This window comes from Phyllostomus discolor, chromosome 8, assembly GCF_004126475.2.
Source record: "Phyllostomus discolor isolate MPI-MPIP mPhyDis1 chromosome 8, mPhyDis1.pri.v3, whole genome shotgun sequence".
Lineage (NCBI taxonomy): Eukaryota > Metazoa > Chordata > Mammalia > Chiroptera > Phyllostomidae > Phyllostomus > Phyllostomus discolor.
Genome location: NC_040910.2, coordinates 18614091 through 18635882, shown reverse-complemented (window position 1 = coordinate 18635882; position 21792 = coordinate 18614091). Strand labels below are relative to the sequence as shown.

At 42.3% G+C, this 21792-nt stretch overlaps 1 protein-coding gene across 1 annotated transcript in view; it reads right to left on the bottom strand.

Annotated features, from left to right (window-relative positions):
- FAM160A1 (family with sequence similarity 160 member A1) overlaps positions 1-18397 on the bottom strand; it is a 197449-nt gene extending 179052 nt beyond the window's left edge. The window contains exon 1 of the mRNA XM_028522065.2: positions 18038-18397. The gene's annotated coding sequence lies outside the window, so the exon portion shown is untranslated. The remainder of the gene's footprint in view (positions 1-18037) is intronic.
- Positions 18398-21792: the final 3395 nt, after the last annotated feature.

Below are 21792 nucleotides of genomic sequence, written 5' to 3'. Positions count from 1 at the left end.
GAGGATTAGGAAACCTGTCATGCAAAGCAGCCTGTTTCCTTCACAGCTAAATGAATAATCTGTCCTAAATCCTTCATTACCCCTTCTGTACCAGTTCTAAATTGTTCAGCTCCAGTTTGGATATTTTAATATGCGTTGTCTGAACTTAGTAGGTCATTATTTAACATAGCAGGGGATTATGTTCACAAGGTATTAATTCCCCATTAACTTTTCATTACCTTACAGCATGTCCGCGCTCACCTGGTGGGGGCAGGTGACTCGCACACAGTACTGCGAGCACTCCTAAGACTTCCTGGAGCCACAGCAAAACAATCTCCCAAGATGGCACTACCTCACACAGAAGAGTAATTCTTCCCCTCCACGCCCCTCACAGGAAAGAGCGCAACAATCAGATCAGTGGTGAGCGGGAGAACTATACCCATTAAATGCATTACATAATAACATGACTCCAGCTTAAGACTGGATGATCTATAAAAAAAAATAATAAAAAGGGCTTAATGCTAAAGTAAGTGCAGCTCAGTCAAAATGCATTTGACAGTATTTAAATCCTTCTGGGGACAATAATTCCATTTGGAGGTAGGCGTGGTTGGCCAGGGCTCACACAGATGAATGCCACTGATATGGGTACAAAGTTATGACCCAGGTTCACTGAGATTCCCACAGATGGGCAGAGAACATAGCTACTCTTCTGCACAAACATTGCAAGGTCTTTCTCTAAGACCTTTATTTGACAAAAAGCATATGCAAATGAACAAGAGTCATACTCAAAAGATTGTTCTGTGCTAGGCACAGAAATTGTATTTGCCTGAGGAGGCACAAAAATTATATTTGCCTAAGTATATACTGTCAGCACTGAAGCAGTATGGAAATGTGAGACTTCACTGGCAGGTACTACACCAAATAAAAAGCAAATGAAAGCCAAATCTCTGTTGGACAGGTGCAAACAAGAACACTTGAGAATAAAGGGTCAATAAAACTTTTGTTACTGGCCACGTAACTGAGAGTTGCCACTAAAATGTTAGCTTACAGAGCTGTTTGCTATTTGGAAAGCATCCATATCATGTTGAGTTGAGTACATTTTTCCTAAAGGTGAACAAGCAAAAAGAACAGTGTTAATGGCGACCTGAATGGAGATGTAGCATATGCCCTGCTTGAAGATAACCTTCAACAGCTGCAGTTATCAGTTCAGTAAACCCAAAAGTGTCCCCACAGATTAAGAGGCCCAGGCGTGTATGTGTTATTTTAAAATCAGTTACTCCTACTTAAAATCAATGCTGATCTGAGCTATTGGAGGAAGGCAGTACACACAGCAACTTTCTTCCAAAATCAGGAGGTAAAAGGGCAATACCTAGCCCACAAGAGGTTCAGTGTTAGTGGCTAAATCAACAAAAGTATCGAATAAATAAGCCTGAATAGCAGAACTGGCAAGAATCTCTGATACTTTTCAGTGGAAGAATGTGGTCCCAGTTCTGTGATCTTTTTGCACAAACAGGGATTTTTGCTAAACACAGCATTCAACATCTAAAAAAAATTAAAGCACTTTATAATGGTTAAGTCAATTCCCTATTAGATTTCTTTCTGGTTAGAAAAAGGGGGGAGAGAAAGAAAAGGAAGGAAGGAAGGGAGGAGAGAAGGGAGGGAGGGAGGAGAGGAGAGAGAGAAGGAAGGAAGGAAGGGAGGAAGGAAGGAAGGAGGGAAGGAAGGAAGGAAGGGAGGGAGGGAGGAAGGAGAGAAGAGAAGAGAAGAGAAGAGAAGAGAAGAGAAGAGAAGAGAAGAGAAGAGAAGAGAAGAGAAGAGAGAAGAGAAGAAAAGAAAAGAAAAGAAAAGAAAAGAAAAGAAAAGAAAAGAAAAGTGGGAGGAAGGAAGTTAGGAAGGGAAAGAAAAGAAAAACCCCAAGACCCATTTTGCCTGTGGAGTATAAAAAGCACAAGGAAGAAGTAAATAACTTAAGAAAAATATATCCCTCCTCCTCATGGCCAGAAAGGGGGGCGCCTTTATAACATGAAGAGTGACTTCGTGGAAGATTTTAACAGAAAGAGCAGAACCCACACATCCACAGGAGAATGAGTCCCTTCAAAGACTACATGCTTATTACAAAACGCCTGCCAATGCTCAAAATATTTGAAGAACGACTCCTTTATGATTGCCTTCATGTATATAACATTCTCTTGAAATTTCCAACTGTAGCAATTTTGGTTCTTTTGAAAATGGGACTTCCTCTCTGTAAACTGGAAGTACATTTAGAAAATAAAAAGAATAGTCAAGCTGGGTATTATTTTTAACGAAAGCTCAGGTGACTTTCTAATGTGGCTTATACACTACTTCTAAAGACAATTCTTTAAAATCATTCCAAAACTCCTTTCTAACAGCGGCACTGTGGAGGGAGCAGGCACCGTCCCTATAGGACCGCTTCGTAGGGCCCATTCACTTTTACAACGAATGTCTTCGGTATTGGCATCATGTGCGCACTCATCGATTAGGCAACGGTGATATCTGATTCAGTTTTTCATGTTATTCGCTCATTCAACAAATATTTATGTGCATCTAATGTGTGGTAGTTACTGTACCATCTTAGGGATCTAATGGTGAACAAAAATGGTGAGGGCAGGTTACCTGCCCTCATTAAGACGATTAACATATAAACACATAAATAAGAACAGTAAGTCCAATGAGGGAATGATGATGCAAAAGCCTATAACAGTGAGACCCACCCAAGTGCAAACAGGCTTTCCTGAGGAAATGAGGTTTGAGCCAAAGATAAATAGGGGTTAACCAATTGAGCAAAGGGGACTGAGAGGTGTGGATGTGGTAGAGGCAGGGAGAAAGGGTGGTCTGAGTAGTGAGCAGCGTATGCAAAGTCTCCATGGTTTTTTAAAAGCATGTGGGCACATTAAGAACTGAAAGACAGACAGTGGTGCTAAAGAATTGAGAGCAAGTAAGACAATGGCACGAGATGAGGTTGGCCAGGTGGTCAGGCTGGATTCCACAGAGCCTGGCACACATAAGGATCTTTATTTACCTTAAGAATGATGAGAAGGTGGGAGAGGAAAATGACACCATGAGCCCTGGCTGGCGTAGGTCAGTGGATTAAGAGCAGGCCTGCGAACCAGGGGTCACTGGTTTGATTCCTGGAGCATGTGCCTGGGTTGTGGGCCAGGTCCCCAGTGGGGGTTGCACGGGATGCAACCACACAGTGATGTTTCTCTCCCTCTCTTTCTCCCTACCTTCCCCACTCTCTAAAAAAAAAATAAACAAAATCTTTAGAAAAAAAAAGAAAGAAAATGACACCATGAAATCTACATTCTTTAAAAATGACTAAGGCTGGAGAGAAGAACCAGCTAGGGAGTGGACAGGGTAGAAGCAGGAAGACCAGTGAAGAAGCTACTGAATACAATCATCTAGAAGAGAGACTGGAGTTAACACAGATAAATGAGTGGATTTGACAGATGTCAAGGGCATGAAATCAGTAAAGGGTTGAATGGTATTCTATATTCATTATTTAGTCAAAGACAAAGCTTTCATTTTGCCTAAGAGTTCCTTATTTGTTAATTGTTTGCAAACCAAAGAGCATCATGCAAATATTAGGTGTCTTTTTCAATCAGCTTTCTGCATCATATTTTCTTCTTTTATAGAAAGAAAAAGCAATAAAGATAAAAACAAAACTTAGGAAGTACTTCATTTTATGTAAAAATGTTTGTTCCTGCAAAATTGTGTTACACCTTGGTAATAAAAGAATCTATATCTTAAAGAATATTACTGAGTAAAAATGTCTTCCTTGCACAAAAGCAAACAATAAAAAATGCAGAACAGATTACCATGACATTATATCAGCTGAAATGTAAACCACTATCTTGATTATTTCCGTACATCATTTCTCCTTTATTACAGTGTACATAAATTGGGTGATTTTACAACTTTAAAGGGATGAAATGCCTGAGATATTTAATAATCACCATCAAGTTTCATAATAAACAACTTAGAAAGCAACTGGAATGGCCAAGAGGCTTGCAAAGATTTAAATCTCTCCCCTCACCAATGATTTTGCCCACATGGAAAAGTCATTTTTATATCTATGTTACTATAATATGCCATCTCTAGTCCACTCCATTCAAAAAAAAATACAGCTTTCCCATAAGCCTGGATTACAACATCACAGTAATACAATAAGAAGTTCAATGTAGCCAGCCTTATACACTATATCAACACATGTACCACAGAAAGTCTAATTTTGTAGCAAATTGACCACATGCTTTTGTGTCTGGCATTGACAGCCCAGTTTGTACTGCAGCGCAGAACAAACATGTAAGAGGGACCTGGGTTTTAGTAGTCTGGTATATCAACAACCAATATAGCAGCTACATGCTAATTCTATGAGCTAAAAAAAGAAGATGGTCTAATTTTGAGATTTTGCAACTAGAGTTTATACCACTTCTACAAAATGCAGCTTTTAACTCGGAAAGAAATAAATTCAATACAAAAAAACACTAACACTAAGCAAAAAATATAAAGCCACTCTATGTCAAAAAACTGACTTCTAAAGGCTAAAATGCACTTTTAAACATGCTGCTTTTGGCAATTTAAATCAGAACCCAGGCATTAGTAATCAGTTCCTCTCAGAATCTGGACAATTAATTATTCAGAGATTCTACATATTAATTTCTGTGTTCCTTCCTTTTTTAAAAAAGACTTTATTTATTTATTTTAGAGAGGGGAAGGAAGGGGAAAAGAGAGGGAGAGAAACATTTATGTGAGCTTGCCTCTCATGTGCCCCTTGTTGAAGACCTAGCCTACCATCCAGGCATGTGCCCTGACTGGGAATCGAACCAGCAACCCTTTGGTTCGCAAGCTGGCGCTCAATCCACTGAGCCTCACCAGCCAGGGTTCCTTCCTTTGAAAAAAATCATTAAAATAGTAAGTATATGTGAATTAACTTGAAGAGTCTACAGCAGTACCATGACAGTCATTATCATTTATAACACATATACTTAACCCTGAGTTGAGAATATAGTGGTATTTTAAGAAATATCATACTTCTGATATACCACAATAGCTCTTTGAGAAATGCTGTGCTTTGCCCTTTGTGGTTATTTTTAACTATATTCCCTGAAATCTTTCCAGCACAAGAGTGAGAAAGAGAAATCATGAAAATCTCATTAATTTTTGTTTTTTAAGTAAAAAAAAAAAGAATAAAATACATCGAACTAAGGAATTCAACTCTCAAGCCTTAGTACACTATAATCCTACCTAAAAGAGTAATTTGCAGAAAAACAGTAATCACTACCGAGCTCTGCCAGGGAATGCACTCCGTGTGTCAAGTTGCAGTTCACTCGGACAGTGCGGGATCACGGGGAGACACGGTTGAAAGACGGGCCCTATAATAAAACTGTTGAGCCTTTCACGATTTCGTCTGTTTGACAAAGATGTCCTGATAAGTCACTTTGCCCATGAGTCTCCAAAATAACCATGCTGCTTCATGCACTCACCGATATTTTAGTAAGGAAGGGAGAGAGGCTTACCGTATCTAAGCCTCAGGTCATCTGAAATCTCACAATTTCTAAATCTCAAATGAGGAGATTTTCATTCACCCTTCACTTTTCTTGAGAAGCACAAAGAAATGGCTAAACAAGTAGTGAAGCCCTGGCCGGTGTGGCTCAGATGGTTGGAGCGTCATACTGTAAACCAAGAGGTTGCAGGTTTGATTCCTGGTCAGGGCCCCTGCCTAGGTTGTGGGTCTGGCCCCTGGTAAGGGTGTATGGGAGGTAACTGATGGATGTTTCTCTCTCACATGGACGTTCCCCTCTCTCTCCCCCTTCCTCCCTCTAAAATCAAGAAACATAGTATTTTAATTCAAAAAAATTAAATGTAGTAAAAATTTGAAGGATTAGAAGCTCATGCCTAATTTATTAACAGAAAAAAATGAAGTTTGTATTGATACTCTTAGGGGTTATAAGGTATTTTTCAGGTTCTGAGAAAAATTGATTACTAAGGAATCTTGGTGTGAGAGAATAATAGCACAACGAATTGTCATGAGTTAGTCAGAAAATTAATAATCAAATTCAGCAAATCAGAATATCTCATTTTAATTCCTTGCTTCCGCTGGATTGTTTAAAAAGCAAATCTCAGATCTCATATCTGAGATAAGAAAAAAGAAGGCCCCCCAAAGATATATCACTTTCTAATCCCTAGAAGCTGTGAATATTAACTTATATGGCAAAAGATATGACCATGATTTAGGATCTTAAGAAGGAATTTACCTTGGATTATCCAAGTAGACCTAAATACAGTCACATGAATCTTTGTAAGGGCCAGGCACAGGGAGCTTTGTCACAGCTACAGGTCGAGAAGGCCATGTGAGACGGAGCCGGGTGAGACACAGCCTCAGCTGAGGACAGTTACCAGGACCAGAAGAGACCAGAATTCTGCCCTAGAATCCCAGGGGAAGCAGGGCCTGCCTGCACCCTGATTTTTGGTCTCTGGCCTCCAGAACTATAAGAGAACAAATTTCTGTTGTTTAATCCACCCAGCCTGTGGCAATTTGTTAAGGAAGCCACAGGAAGCTAATACAATATCATATAGTCTGGAAAAAATTCAGTGTATATCTTCAAGATATAAGGAGTCTTTTAAAAATAACAATACCACTATCATTCTTTTTTATTATATTTTAGAGGAAGGGGAAGAGGGAGAGAAAGATATCAATGTGAGAAACATCAATCGGTTGCCTCCCGTACATGCCTGGCCAGAGATCAAACCTGCAGCCTAGGTATGTGCCCTGACCAGGAATCAAACCCACAACCCTTTGGTGTATAGCATGACACTCCAACCAACTAAGCCACTGGCCAGGGCTATCAGTCCTTTTAAAAAGTCGTTTAATTTATCTCATCTCCAATCAGAGTTTCCCAAATGGAAATATTTCCCAAATGGAACAACAATAATAAATAAATAAATAAATAAATATTTCCCAAATGGTCTTATAATTTATAATTTTATAATCGATGTATCCAAATCAAGATCCAAACACAGTTGATACATATCTTAAGTCTCTTCATAATAGTTTCTCTTCCTTCTTTGTTTTTCTTGCTATTTATTTATTAAATAAACTGAGTAATATGCCCTATAGAAATTTCTACATTCTGGGTTTGGCTAATTACGTCTTTATTGTTTAACTTGGTCCTCTTTCTCCCATGCTTCCTATAAACTAGCAGTTAGATCTAAAGGTTGATCAGAAGCACATTCAGATTTTAGCTAGAAACTTCACAAATAGTTCTGTATATTTCCTATTGCATCAAATTAAGATGCACGTAGTATCTACTTCTTTCCCTTTTTGTAACGTTAAGATTGATCAGTGGGTTCAGAGGTTATTAGCCTAATCTATCGGTTATGAAGTTCCCCATCAGCCTTTGACCTAATAGTTTAGCAGTCACTGGTGATTATTGCCTAGACCTGTTATTTCATTAAGGGTAACAAAATGGTAATATTTTATTTGTATCATTCTTCCTGCACTTATTAGCTGGAATCCTTCTAAAAACAAGATTTTGTCCAAACCATCTATTTGGTTTCTCTGAAATGTTTTTCCTGGAAAAAAACCTGTAAGATAGATGCTTGATGATATCTAATTTTTAAGGGAGTGCCAGAATGGACGTCTGTCTCTTGAATACAAAGACCACCTTGTGTACACTCAGTGAGTGTGACCTCTCAACTGCACTCGACTTAGTCCTCAAGTTACCAGTTCAAATAGTCAGCCTACAATAGGGAACTTATTTTTAAAGAAGAAAAGAAAGCCAGGATCCAACATAACTATGTCAATTTGATGTCAGTTCTTCAGATTTATGCCCTATCGTATCAGTCCAAACACTCTTCAACCAACCTCTCCAAACCGTTCACTCTGAGAGTCTACCTTGTCCTATTTGACTAATACAAACCAACTTCTCATTCTCAACTGTGTCTTTGGTTGAGTGTTCTACACGCCAGTCTCTCTCCCTGCAAAGAGCTAGAGCCGTCCTTCTCCCCGTCAGGAGTAAGCACACCTCCTGCTCCTGCCATCCAGCGCCCTCCTTTCTTATTATAAACTGTTCCTCCTCCCTACCCTATGTATTTCTACACAGGGTTGCCAACCACCAGATAATGTGTACCCCTGGCCACTAGTATAAGGATATCCCCCGAGTGAGGCCAAGCAGAGCCACTCCTGGGATTTTGAGATTCAGACCAGGGGGAAGAAGGTCAGGACCTCTCCCGGGGGTTCCTTGGTTGCTGGCAGCCACACCCTGGCCAAGCAGGGGAAGCCGACAGGGAAGCAGAGCTTGCAGACAGACAGTCTTGCTGGTACAGAAGTTTCCAGTTTGGGCTTCCCTGACCATGTAGACCAGTAAATAACTCTCTACACAGTTTAATTTCTACAATTTACAGTGAGAAGGCACAATTTATGACACAATCTCTGCCATGACTCTTGAAGGCTATGACCACAACAACCTCTACCTTTCTGGTTTCTTGTACTTACTTTCTGTACAAATAACACTTCATCTCATACTGTCCTGATTTTGTGTGTCAAATATGTGTTTGTTGCCATCTTTTGTGGCCTCACACGCATCTATTTTACACACCTTTGAAAGCCCCCCCGACAGCCCCTAAAACAGCGCTAACAGAGCCTCAGCACATAAATAACAATGGCCTTGGATCGATGACTGTTTCCATGTTAAGCGCTTCGCATCTGTTATGTTGTTTAACCCTCACAGAAACTCCTGGGAGGAGCATTATTGTGTCCACTTCAACATGAGGAAGCGAAGGGTCATCAAAGCAAACTTACTTGTCCAAAGTTGTACATTTACTAAATGGTAGAGCAGGGATTTGAACCAGAATTCATCCAAATTTTGTCCTCTTTCCACTACGCTCATGCTGCCTCCCACAGTAATAAATACTTGCTTATTAACTTACCGGAGAAAACAATGGACCTAAGACCTCCATGTAACCTCTGACTTACCACTAACCTCAAAGTGCATGTTCCTCCATCATTAAAAATAATAATATTAATATGTTAATGCATAAATAAATGAGCCACGTGAAAATCAGAATCTTGAAGGAAGTTATAATACAATTTCTCCAAAATTACTACTGGAAGCCTAAAGACTAAATGCTAGCATTTCCCTTAAAGTAATGGGTAAAAGGAATGAATATTTAAGACCACTCTGTCAAAACAAGTCGTATACAACTCCCCTGGCAGTAATATTTCACAAGAGCAAAAAGAGATTTGTGAGTACCTGTCAATGTGTGACATGCCTACAGCTCTCCGACTGCTCAGAGGAATATTCCTGTGTCATTATGAGACACTAATAGTTATTGAGCACTCCCATGGCTTACAGGCAAGAACAGAAGGCCTTTAGGAAGAAAACGGCTCTGTCTTCATAGCCTAGCAAAGAGAGAGGCCAGGAGGACAGTGACGGCAATTTACTGGTGGAGGACCTGAAAGTAACAGTTCTCATTTCTACAGCCAAACTTCCCATTTCCATACTTGCGCTTCCACTTCCTGCTGAACACGTCCACATGGACTGTTCCAGCTAGCAAATTAACTTTGAGGCAACAACAGTTGTTCAGCACCTAGGTAGGAACCTTCTGTTGAGGTGTCCCATTAATGCACTTGTGGGTTGCTTATTTCTTTTTTTTTCCTTTCTATTTTTCTCACTCTACCTGAGGCCCTTATACTACATAGGCACTCTTCTGGGGATTAAAGTGGGTGATCCTAGAAGGCCAGAAGACATCAAAGAGGCAGAGTCCTTTTATATAATTTAGCAACAGCAAAGCCAAGGGGAATGTATGCTTGGCATATAATGAAGAATGCCATCATCCCTGGTGAGACAAGATTTTGCCAACTGGAACACTTTGGTGAACGGCGGGCCCTGATGAATACATTGCTGTCACAGACTCAAGAATACTTCAAATGAGATCTTATATGTGAAAGTGCTTTGTAAACCATGAACAGCCAAGGGACTATAAATTACTTCTGTTACTGATATGGCTATTACAAAGGCACAGACCTGGGGAACGGGTGGTTGTATGCTGAAAGAACTAACTAGCTCTAGAGAGAAATAGTCTTCAGCAAAAAAAGAAAGGAATGGAGGGAGGGAGGGAGGGAAGGAAGGAAGGAAGGAAGGAAGGAAGGAAGGAGGGAGGGAGGGAGGGAGGGAGGGAGGGAAGGAAGGAAGGAAGGAAGGAAGGAAGGAAGGAAGGAAGGAAGGAAGGAAGGAAGGAAGGAGGCCTTTCAGAGGGTACAACAGAAAAAAAAGGAAGACCAAACAACCAAGGGGATGATGTGGGGGATGAAGGGCTTCAAGTCCGCAATCTCCCACTCAGTTCAACGAATACTTACTGAAGGTCAGGCCCTGGCCTGCGTGTTGAGATACATAGTCAAAGACAGCCAACAGTAATTTAGCCAAAGATCCCAGCCCTTCGTGGGGCTTTATATTCTTATTCAGGAAGACAGTCAGTACACAATGCACCTAATGAGTAAGTCAAGTGCAGTACATGTCAGAAGAAAGTGCAGGAGCTCAGGGTAAGGAGGATGGAAAGTGCAGGGCAGAGGGTCTGCAATACTTTGAGTTTAAAAGATAAGCCAAAGAGCAGGAGGAGTTCCGATGGCCAATGATGTTCCTCAAAAACTACATCAATTACAGGAAAAATAAGGAAAATCATACTGTGCTTAAAGGAAATTTGCATAAAAGTTGGCAAATTCAAATTGCCTACATATAGCTCATTTTCCATATCTCTTCCCCTTCACCCTTGTTCAAAATTATTCACACAAATATGCTACATAGCATATTTACAGAGGAAGATATGAAAAGACTTAACCAGAGGCCAAGAGAAGGAATTATAAGAGATAAGAGCAAAGCTGATAACAGCAAAAATAGTTGCAAACCAGTACCTCAGGAAAGGGCTAATTCAACGGGACTTAAAATACAACTCAATTTTTTTTTTCTTAGGAAAAGTTGGCTCTAGGTCAGGGATGATATATAGGTTTCATTTCTAGTAACAACCCCAAACAACTAGCTGTCTCTCTAGAGTACTGCATTGATAAAGAGCTCTAGGCCCTGTGGGAAATAAATTAGACATTTCTTCCACAGGCTCAATACCACACTTACCTTTCCTTCCCTAGGTAGATCTTAGTGCTTTAAAATGTATACACACCAGTAAATATTCACTGGCCACCTACTAAGCGTAAGGCAACATGAAGAGCAGTAGAGGATTTGGCAGTATAGAGCCTGGTCTGGCTCCTAAAGGAGTTTATAATCTAGCTGGAAACAAGGACAAATATATAAAAGATAACACTAGAAGCCAGAAAATGACTAAGTTCCTAAAACTTCAGTACGGAGACTCAGATACCAGGAAATTACCACAGGAAAAGACAGCTAAGAAAGGCTTAAGGGAGGACACAGCCTCAGCACTAAGCTTTGAAGAATGCACATTACTGAAATACCTGGGAAGAAGAAGGATTAGTCCCAGGAGAAGCGGAGAAAAAGGAACAGGAAGGGTGTGGCTCAGGAAGGAGGAACAGATCCTCGGGCAGCCAGGGCACAGATCTGCACAGGGCAGCATATCATAGATGCCTCTCAGATTAGTCAGGGTTCTCCAGGGAAACAGAACCAATGGGAGACTGACACATAAAGGAGAAAGAGACAGGGACAGAGAGGCTGATTTAGTATAAGGAATTGGCTCATGAGACTATGAAGGCTGAGAAGTCCCAACATGTGCAGTTAGCAAGGAGAGAAGCAAGATGGCCTATAGTATAGTTCAAGCTCAAGTCCAAGTTTGAGTCCAAAGAAGGCAGAGAAGATCAATGTCCTAGCTCAAACACAGTCCAGCAAAGAAAGTGAATTCTCCCTGCCTCAGCTTTTTTGTTCAGTTCAGGTCTTCAACAGATTGAATGACCACCACCCGCAATGGGAAAGGCGATCTGCTTTATTAAGTCAACAGATTCAAATGTTAGTGTCATTCAGAAACACCCTCACAGTCACACCCGGAATAATGCTGACCAAATACCTGGGCAGCCTAAGGCCCAGTCAGGTTGACATGTAAAATAAGCCATCACACCTTGAGTTGAGTCATTTCGCAGTGGGCAACAGGACCGTGATCAGCAACATGGCCAGAGCTGTGCTTTATAAAGTCAAACTGCCTATGGCATGGAATGGACTAGAGAAAAAAAAAACTGGGGCCAGAAATAAGTTTTAAAAAATTGTAATTGCCCATGTGGTAATAAGAGGCAGATCACCAACAAACATATATGGGAATTCTATTCAGTATAAAGGTTCTCTGCTAGATGATTAAGATGCAGAGTTACTTCTTGCCATTCTGTTGGATTTGATGTCAGGATCCAAATGGAACCCTATCCAGCAGGAACTGGAAGAGCAAGCCTAGGATTACAAAAGTCAGCAACGAGAAGGCAGATTGAGAAATTATCCACACAGGAAAGGCGCCTGTACTGACAGGAGCTCAGAGGACAGCAGGTCGAGTCAGTCCAAGACTTGAGTCAGGAAGCCTCATCAGACCCACCAGTTATGTGACTCGCTGTGAAGGAGAGCCCACTGCTCAGTGACAAACCAACCCTAAAGTATGACCAAGAGGCAGGATTACTTTACGAGAAAAACAAAGGAAAGCAGCAACAAAATCGGTCTACAGACACTTTAACACGAGTTACAAGCTGATTCACCAATAGCAACTCCTGGGTCTAGTTTTCACCTGCAAGGTCCTGAACTGTAACACAGTGGAGAAGAGCAAGGAGGAAATTCAGAAAAGGTCAGACTTCAGCTGATTATTAAGTTTCTAACACAACTCAGGTGAACAGCAGGCAGTCTGGTGTTTCCTGAGGCGAATCAAGGTCAGGGAAGGTCCCATTGTCAGATTCTTCATGTGTCCAAACTACTACATCTTGCTTAAAATCAGCAAAAATGTAAACATTTTGTAACATATACATCACATTGAGAGATTTAAAATATTCAACATATAAAGAAGTGACTTCATATTAGAGAATAATCAATAATCAAGAACAATATATTAGACAGTTGTGTCTTCCCATAAAAAGATCAAAATGAGTATATGAGTACATGCAAACTATAAAGCTTACCCCAGCCTAAGAAATTGTTTAAGAAGATTTATCATACAAAAGTATCAAAAATATTTTTTCTAATAAAATAAATGTGGACAGACATAACTTCATTTTGAGGATGCATGAAGTATTCATGCTAAATGACCTATTGAAGACCACATCTTCAAATCACAGCTTATATCACTACATACTTATGCAAGAATAAACATGTATATATAGATTTACATTTTCCTATACTCATTCTGACATATTACAAAGAAAATCAACCTAATGAGTAAGCTTCAAGTACAAGTTCCTTGAACACAAACAAAACTGAAGACACTAATTTTGAAGAATGAAACATAATCCTTTCATTGAATGGTTATGAACAAAGCTTAGACTCAATGAAAATATTAACTACCTCTCTATGATGGTCAACAAAAACTTGCCACAGGAATTCCTTAACTGTTCCTCCTTCAATGAGCTAGAGTTGTGAAATTTAGCCAAAATATCTTATTTCACACTTTCCACACACAGAAGAGTGAAATCAGTTCCTGGCACTTTCTGAAATCCTAAAGCTCTTAAAATTTACCCATTACTAATACTTCAACAGAAGTAAACTTTAAAAATACAAGAAGAGGAGCTAAAATATACTCATTCTGCATTCTGCAAAGCTCAGTGGATTCTCTGAACCCTTTAATGGCATGTCCTAGAATAATGCTAAGAAAATGTTAAAAAAAAAAACCTATGCTCTATAAAAGCTAATTAGCAGCTTGCCAACAACTGCAGAGTATTTTTATAGCTGTTATCAATTACTACCTTCTCTTGGGGAAAAAATTTAAACTGAAAAGAACCTGAAATGTGAGGAAATGAGGAGAGAGCTCAGAGCCTTTTGCTCCTATGACCTCCTGTTTCGATGTCTGGTCATATATTAATAATATCTATCTTTAGTCTTATACACTCAGGGAAAAGGGTACTGATACAGTTTTCATCAAAGGTCCACTATTAGTGGAAGTATACATTTTAAAAAATTAATATTTTCATATCCATGACTCTTTCACAAGATTTTCCCACAGAAACACTCACACAAGTGTACTTTAAGGACATTCTTTAAAGCACTGTTCTTAGTATTGAAAAATGGGAAGCAACCCAAATTTCCAACAATGGGAAATTGTTTAAATGACCTGTGATGTAATACGTGCAGCCAGAATGCTCCACATGTATGGTCATGCAAACATTTTCAAGACACATTAGGTTCAAGACAGAAGCCAAGTTGAAAGTAGTTCCATGTTGCCCCTGTGGTTATTAATAATCACAATAACAGTAAACATATTTTAATATGGAGAGAAATTTTGGGAAAAAAAAGCATATACCTATTTATAGCAGTTTCTCCAGAATATAAGATTACAGTGTGCTATTATTTTCAAAATTACATATTTCTGTAAGTTTGAATGTTAAATAATGTAGGCTGTGTGTATCATCAAGAAAAGAACAAAGTGTTAAGTTGGCGATATAAGTGGAGCGGAAGTAGGAGAGAATCTTATGTATAAAGAAAAGGAAAACTTAGGGTGTTAACACTTTAATGTAATAGCTCTAAAATGTCATCTGTCTGTACCTCTCTTTTGGAAGACAGCTCCATCCTTATTGTCAGAACTTCAAAATGCAGCAACTACCACAGAGATATTGGAAAAGCTCCCTTAGCGTCTTGTTAGTCACAGCTTCTCAGGATAAGAGTTCAGCCCAAATTCCAGTGTTTATCAAATTCAAGTGAGCAACACTGTAAATCCCTAAAAAGTTGCATGCAAACTGCCTAGGTGTCTCCAATTCTAATGAAAAGTTATTATAGAATTAACCAAAAATTTTGTCTGCAGACTAAAGATATTTGAAGCATTTTCATAATGGAAATATGAGTAATTACAGAAACCACTTTTGAATCCACTGTCCCGTAACCTATTCAAACATTGTAAAAACTACATAGGAGAAGTGAAAATTGCCTAGAAAGGTAATTGAGGAATTACAAGCCTGGGAAAAATTTCCACCTGCCGGGGGGGGGGGGGGGGGGGGGGCTGTGAACTTGTGCTGGGAAGGGTTTGTTTCTCCAGCCATGTGACCTTCACAAAACATTTAAACTCCTATACCTCAATTTCCTCACCTGCAAAATGAAAGAACTGGGAATAAGCAATCTCTAAAATTCTGAAAACAGACCTTTACTCTGTCCTTACCAAAAGATATTTTAAAAAGAATATGCATGTCCATAATATAAAATATAAGGTACTAACCAAAAACAGTAGACTCCTGCCTGGCTTCCCCTAATCCTGAGTCCTGCTCCCCAAAAGATGCTCCTTCAACTTTCGAAGTGTTTCTTCTAGTAACTACTTCCATATTTGTAAATCACACACTCACATTCCTATGTCTTTATTTTTTTTTTAATTTTAGACATTACTGAAGTTCTTTATTCAATTTATTGGGGGCATTTATTCATCCAACCCACCCACCTCTCTAGGTACAACCACACTGTGGACAGGCAAAGGATACAAATATTACGTACACACACAGATGTGTGTAGTCCTGTCTCCATATACAGACCATCTGCTTAATAAGAAATAAGATCCCTTTGCACACCCAAACACTTCATAAGAGGTAGCAGGGAAAAAATTTAAAACGTGGCCTTATCTAAATCGGAAATCCTGAACTCAGGTTTGAGTCTACCACATTCAAGAGCCAAGTGCACACCTAAAAGTTGTTTATCTTCTCATCTGTTTTCCTCTCGTGTAGTCAGAATAGAATAGCACCCACTACAAAATAGTTAAATCACAGCACACTGTTAATCATAAAGCACTACAGAAATGTTATTTTCTGTTACTGTCTTTACTAAGAGATCCCCATAAATGAAGTCCCTAAAGTTACTGATCACTCTTGAGCACTGCTCCCCTACCTAGACTAAAAACTAAGAGTTGGACGTAGCTGAGAGTTAGAGTGAAGCAGATGTAAATTGCGTTCCAAGGTCAGAATCTGAGGGTCCAGTTCTTTAAAAGGCCAATGTGTTGCCCTATGAGACAAATGTACACAGAATAAAGATCAAGCATTTAAGGAGGGATCCAAGAGAACAATTGTGTTTTACATTTGGAGAGACAGGAAGCTTTCTTATCAAATTTTCTCTTTAAACGTAATACAGAAACTGGTTCAAAAGTCGCTCCTTAGGCAACTCTTCTGTCTCTCCTAATATGTACCTCTACATGGCTGAATAATTTCTTTGTGTACCTGCTTCTTGACTTGTAGGCATTATCTACTGACTTCCTATGACGGGAGAAAAAACTCTGCAGAGAAAGTGTTCTGAACCAGACTTGGGAGGTTGTCAGAAAGAACTGTCCAGCAATACGTTACTCTGACTGTGTAGTAAAGCAGCCCTTTCATGTCCGGCCTTCAAAGGCCTGCAGGAAAAGCGATACAACCTACAGAGTCTCCACGCAGAGGCAAGGAGGAAGCTAGTGAAGCAACTGGGCCTAAATTATTAGGCTATTCTAAGTTTCCTTTGAATCTGGTTCACTGATTCTTGGTTTCTCTTGCCTTTTCTACCCACCCCACACAGCTTAATCCTGTTCCAAAAGCTACAGGACGAATGACAAAGAGGACCCCAAATTTAGCTTATTTCTAGACAAGCATGGACACAGTTCTTATGAGCTCTGCAGTAGGGGATTAACTGGAACTAAAAGAAACCAGCCTTTACTCATGTCTGTCCACAGAAGTCCACTGGAGTTCTCCAAGTGGGGACTCCAGCTGTAGTTCACTGGGCTTGGGCAGCGTCGGGGATAACATCCTGTCTAGTGGCAGGTAGACAACAAACCTGAGGGTCAAGCAGGTGACCCTGCCAAGCAGGCAAGATGCACTAATTAATGAGAGGAAATCTTTTCCCTCATTAACCACTGGCACAAAGGTGATTAAACAGGAAATAGTTTTCAGCGACCTACATAATTTCATCAGGGCTGCTATCGCTAGTAGCAGAGAGCACCTGACTTCCTAACGAGATGAATTTGACAGCAGGACCCTTTCTGAGAAGTGAGGGAGCGGTGCCAGTTTTTAGGGAAGCAACGATTGGTATGCATTGTTTACTACTACTCCTCAGAGCCGCCTCTCCTCTGTGTGGGGCTCCTTCCCCCCGGGTGCAATTTCCCCTTCCCTGGACGGCTGAGGCACCTGCTGAATGGTGGAGGCGGGATCAGCGAAGAAGGGAGGGATCCAGGTGGGTGGGCCAGAGCTGGGCTCATTCATCAGGTCTGCTCACGTGATTCCCAAAGCCCCTAGCAAACGCGGCTGCCGCTGCTGCCACCAACACCTCGCTCTGGCCGCGCTTGAACTAGGACAGCGGCTAGTTCCACTCTCCAGCAGACGTGGGGTTAACAAGGGAGCTTTGTTGAGGTCGAGGCGGGACACACACAAACACACCATCGGCAACAACTTCAGGACCCGACGAACGCAGTTTCGCTTGAGAACTTTTGAAATTGAGCAACAGCCACCAAACAAGTACGTCCTTACAAAGAATAAGTGCTGCAAACCTCCAAGTGGCGCCGCCTCTGTCTCTCGGAGAGGAAAGCTGAGCCCCAGATCCCTGTTCCTCCCGCAGGACCCGGCTCTCTGACCCCGGGGACCGAGAAAAGGGGTGAAGAGCCCTCATGACATCTTTCTCCGTCAAAACGAGCTGGCTCGCTCTCCCTCCCCCGGGGTTATCACTGAGCAACACCCAGCCCCACACCTCCTACCCGCTGCGACTCGGCGCTCCAGCGATCTGGTTTGGGATATTCCCACTGGGTCCTCCACCCCCGCCCCCACCCCAAACCTGTTCCTCCGGCCCAGCTGGGGGAGGGGGTGCAGAAAAGGTGGGACGCTTCTGCTCCTCCTCCCTTAACCCCCTAAAGTTAAAACAACAACCAAAAAATCCCTCAAGTGCAAATCTCACAGTAGCATGCCACGTACCTGTCTCCCTGGCCGTGGCTCCTCTTACCCGCGTGGTGTGGGACTTGCCCGACAAAGGTCCCGGGACAGACAATCCAGAAAGTTTGTGTCTGGACCTGAGGACGCAGACCCGGGGCGACACCAGTGCTGAGTACCGAGGCAGGGGAGCCAGCCTGTCCCCGGAGACCTTGCAGGTCTCTCTGTGCGGCTCCTCCCCGCCCGACTCCACCTCAACAGCAGCGCCAGGGGAAGGAAGTGCCAAGCTGGAGGAGGTCTGAGGGCAACTTTTCTTTCCGAAGGATCACCGGCGGGCGGCTGAGCCTCGTGGGTCCCCGATTCGCTCCCGCCCCTCCCCTCCCTTCCACTCACTCCGGGAGGGCGGGACCGGACCAGGGCGGGGACCAACCTGCCACTCCGGACTGGGAGCCGGGCTGCGGCCCCGGCCCCGCCCCTGCACCCAGGACACGCTGCGCCAGGTGCCAGTTTCCAAGGTGAAGGGGGAGGGGCCTCCAGCAGAAAGTTTCCACTGAAACCTATACCTCTACCGAATGGAGGGCAACTCGCCCTTGGGGGCTTGCCCCTCGCGGGATCCACACTCCACACACACACGCCGCCCACAGGAAACTAAACCTGCGAAGTGGAGGAAGTCGGACAACTCCGCACACCACGGACGCTTTCAATTTCTCACTTCCCGAAGGTTTGACCGCAGCTACTGGTTCCCTCCCCCGCTACCCTCCCCCCACAGACTCTAATTTCTTCCCCATCTCCCCCGCCCCCCGTGGTTTGAATCTTAAAATGTTAATAAAGTCCCGAGAGAGCTGAGTCAAGTGATGGAAATGTTCCCCTGTTAACCTACTGGCGAGTTCCCTGTAAGTGGGCCGGGCGAGGCTGGGCCTCCAGACGTCCCTGCAGGGAGGAGAGGGGCCGGGTGTTACGGTTCTTTTTTTAAGGGGCATCGGTGTTACCAGAGCTGTTTGTGAGTAGGTGTGTGTGCGTGTCACGAGCAGCGCAAAAGTGAGTGCTCTTTAGTTTGGACTGTTCTGCAACTAAAAGGAAACTTTCCCAACTCAGGACTCCCCGGCAGATGAACAGGTTAGGAAATTATTTCCTTGCCGAGCTGGTTGGTGGCGGTGGCCTTTGGCACTGCTCCTTTGTCTCGATATCCTTCCCAGAGCCCAGACCTGGGACGGCCTGGCCCCGACTTGGCCGGCCGGCCGCCCGGCATCAGACGCGGAGCGGTGCCCACTGCCACCCTGGCAGCGCCCCTCCTCTCCCCTTTCCTCTGTCTCCCACTCCCCCTGCGCTGGGGCGGCGAAGTCAGCGCTCTGCTTTCTGGACATTAAATCCAGGAGGAGGAATCAAATTCTTGGTTAGAGGCCGTGCTGGCATTTTCAGAGCCCTGCGGTTGGTGTGGCTGAAACTTGAGGTGAGCCACAATCTGGGCAGGTTGGGTCACACCACGCTCGCAAAGGCGGATGTGGAGCTTTTTCCACCGCAGCAGCGTCCGGCTGGCGCCCCGCCAAACTCTCCTTTGGGAAAAAAAAAAACATCTTCCTCCCTTCATTCTCCATGAATGGCATCCAGGGACAACCAAAATTAGGTGTAAATAGTTTCAAATTCTCTCTTGCAACCATGGCAATGCAATGATGCAAACGTCACACTCCCTTCTAAGGCTACCACCCTGGTGCTCTTGTGCCTGCCAGCAGAGACACGGGGTGCGCTCGCTGCCAGTACCTCTCAGGACTCACCAGCCTTTCACCTATAACAAGTGCAGACAAGGGGCTCGTAGGGGAAAGCTGGGCGAGATGAGGGAGACAGAAATGAAAGTAGAAGCCAGGAAGTTGTGCACAGCAGGTCACCTTGGCCTGCCCTGACCTTTGGAATGTGTTAGAATCATTCATTTATTCAACCAATATTTATTTATTTGAGTGCTTTATGCATGCCAGGCATTCTTCTAGCGGTTGGGAACACAACAGAAAACAAAAACAAAAATCTTAGCTTTCCTAGAGCTCACCTTCCAGGTAGGAGAAACAGATGATAAATAAACAGGGAAGCATGTGGGCAGCCATATGATTAGAAATGCTATAGAGAAAAATTAAGTGGGTGGGGGAGGAACAGGAGGAATATGACAGGGGTGTCTTTCAAATAAGGTGATCAAGGAAAGCCTCTGAAGGACGTGACATTTGAGCAAAGGCTGAAGGAGATTAAGCAGTAAGATATCTGCGCAGACAGCTTGTGAGGCAGAAAGCGGGTACGAACTCTGAGGCCAGGCTGTGAGAGTGGAGAGGATGAAGTCGGAGAAGTAAGATATGGGCGACTCATGTGGTGAGGGTTTTACTCTGAGTTGAGAGTCCTTGGAAAGTCTGGGGCAAAAAAGTGACATCTTCTGACGCATCGTAACAGCATCACTTTGACTGCTGGGTTGAGAATAGCCAACTAGGAGGTAAGGGCTGAAAGAGACCAATTAGAAAGCTATTGAACTAATTCAAGAGCAAGAGGATGGTGACTCGGACCAAGGACATGGAGTGGAGGCAATGAGCTGGCAGGGAGTCTGAACAGAGTGGATGTGAAGGACGAAAGAAAGAAAACAAGGATGACTCCGAGGCTTCAAAGACTGGAGCAGCTGGAAAGATGGAGTCACCATAACAAACATGGAGAAGACTGAAAGGAGCAGGATGGGGGTAAAATCAAGAAAGCCAAAAGGAAGACAGGAAAAGCAAGGAGACATAATTTGAATGATCTTCAGCTTACAACATGAAGAAAACAGTACATACTTCATTAAGGTTCTTTTAAGGACAACACGAATTAACAGAGTCAAGTGTCTAGCACAGGCCCTGGTGTATGGCAGGTACTAAAGAATGTTAGTTTCCTCTCTACCAATATTCATTTCATACATATCCATCATGCCCTCTGTGGCAGGAGTGAAACAGAGCCATTGTCTCAGAGGAAATAAGTCTTACTAAAAGTAAAGGAGAGGGAAAAGAAAACAGAAAAGAATGCACGTGAAATGAAAATAATAAATTAAATCCAACAAAAGGTGCCTCATGAACTCTGTCTGTGATAGTGGCTTCTCCTAAGTTCTGCTTCCTCAAGGGGACAAACAAAGCATCCAAGTTTGGTAGTTTGGAAAAGGAGTTTGAAATATGAGCAGAAAAAATAAAGCAGAAAAGTCCAGGGCATATGTAATCAGCAAAGAGTTTTGGTTGCTACTTCTTGCAGAGAATTCTTTCAAATAAATAAGACCATAGAAATATAGTTGAAGGATGTGAACAGAGAATTCTGGGGGAAAAACAGATAGTATATTTATTTTGAAAGTCCAATCATACTAGCCCTGACCAGTATGGCTCACTGGGTTTGAGCATGGTCCCGCCAAGTGAAATGTTGCCAGTTCGGTTCCCAGTCAGGGCACAGGCCTGGGTTGCAGGTTTAGTTCCTGGTTGGGGCATGTACAAGAGGCAACTGATCATTGTTTCCCTCTCACATCGATGTTTCTCTTCCGCTCTTCCTTCCCCTCTCTCTAAAAGTAAAATAATAAAATCTTTTTTAAAAGGTCCATCCCTACTAATTAAACCTACAATGAGAGGCAATTATTTTTAGTTATAAATTTTGCAAAGATTTGAAAAAATAATTATGCCAATTATTGGATGCTGGACAATATTAAACCATGCTGAAGGAAGTATAAATTACAATAACTTTTAGCAATTTATATCTAAACCTTTAAAATGTACGTACTTTTGACACCAGAAATTTTACTTCTTGGAATTTGTTCTAATATT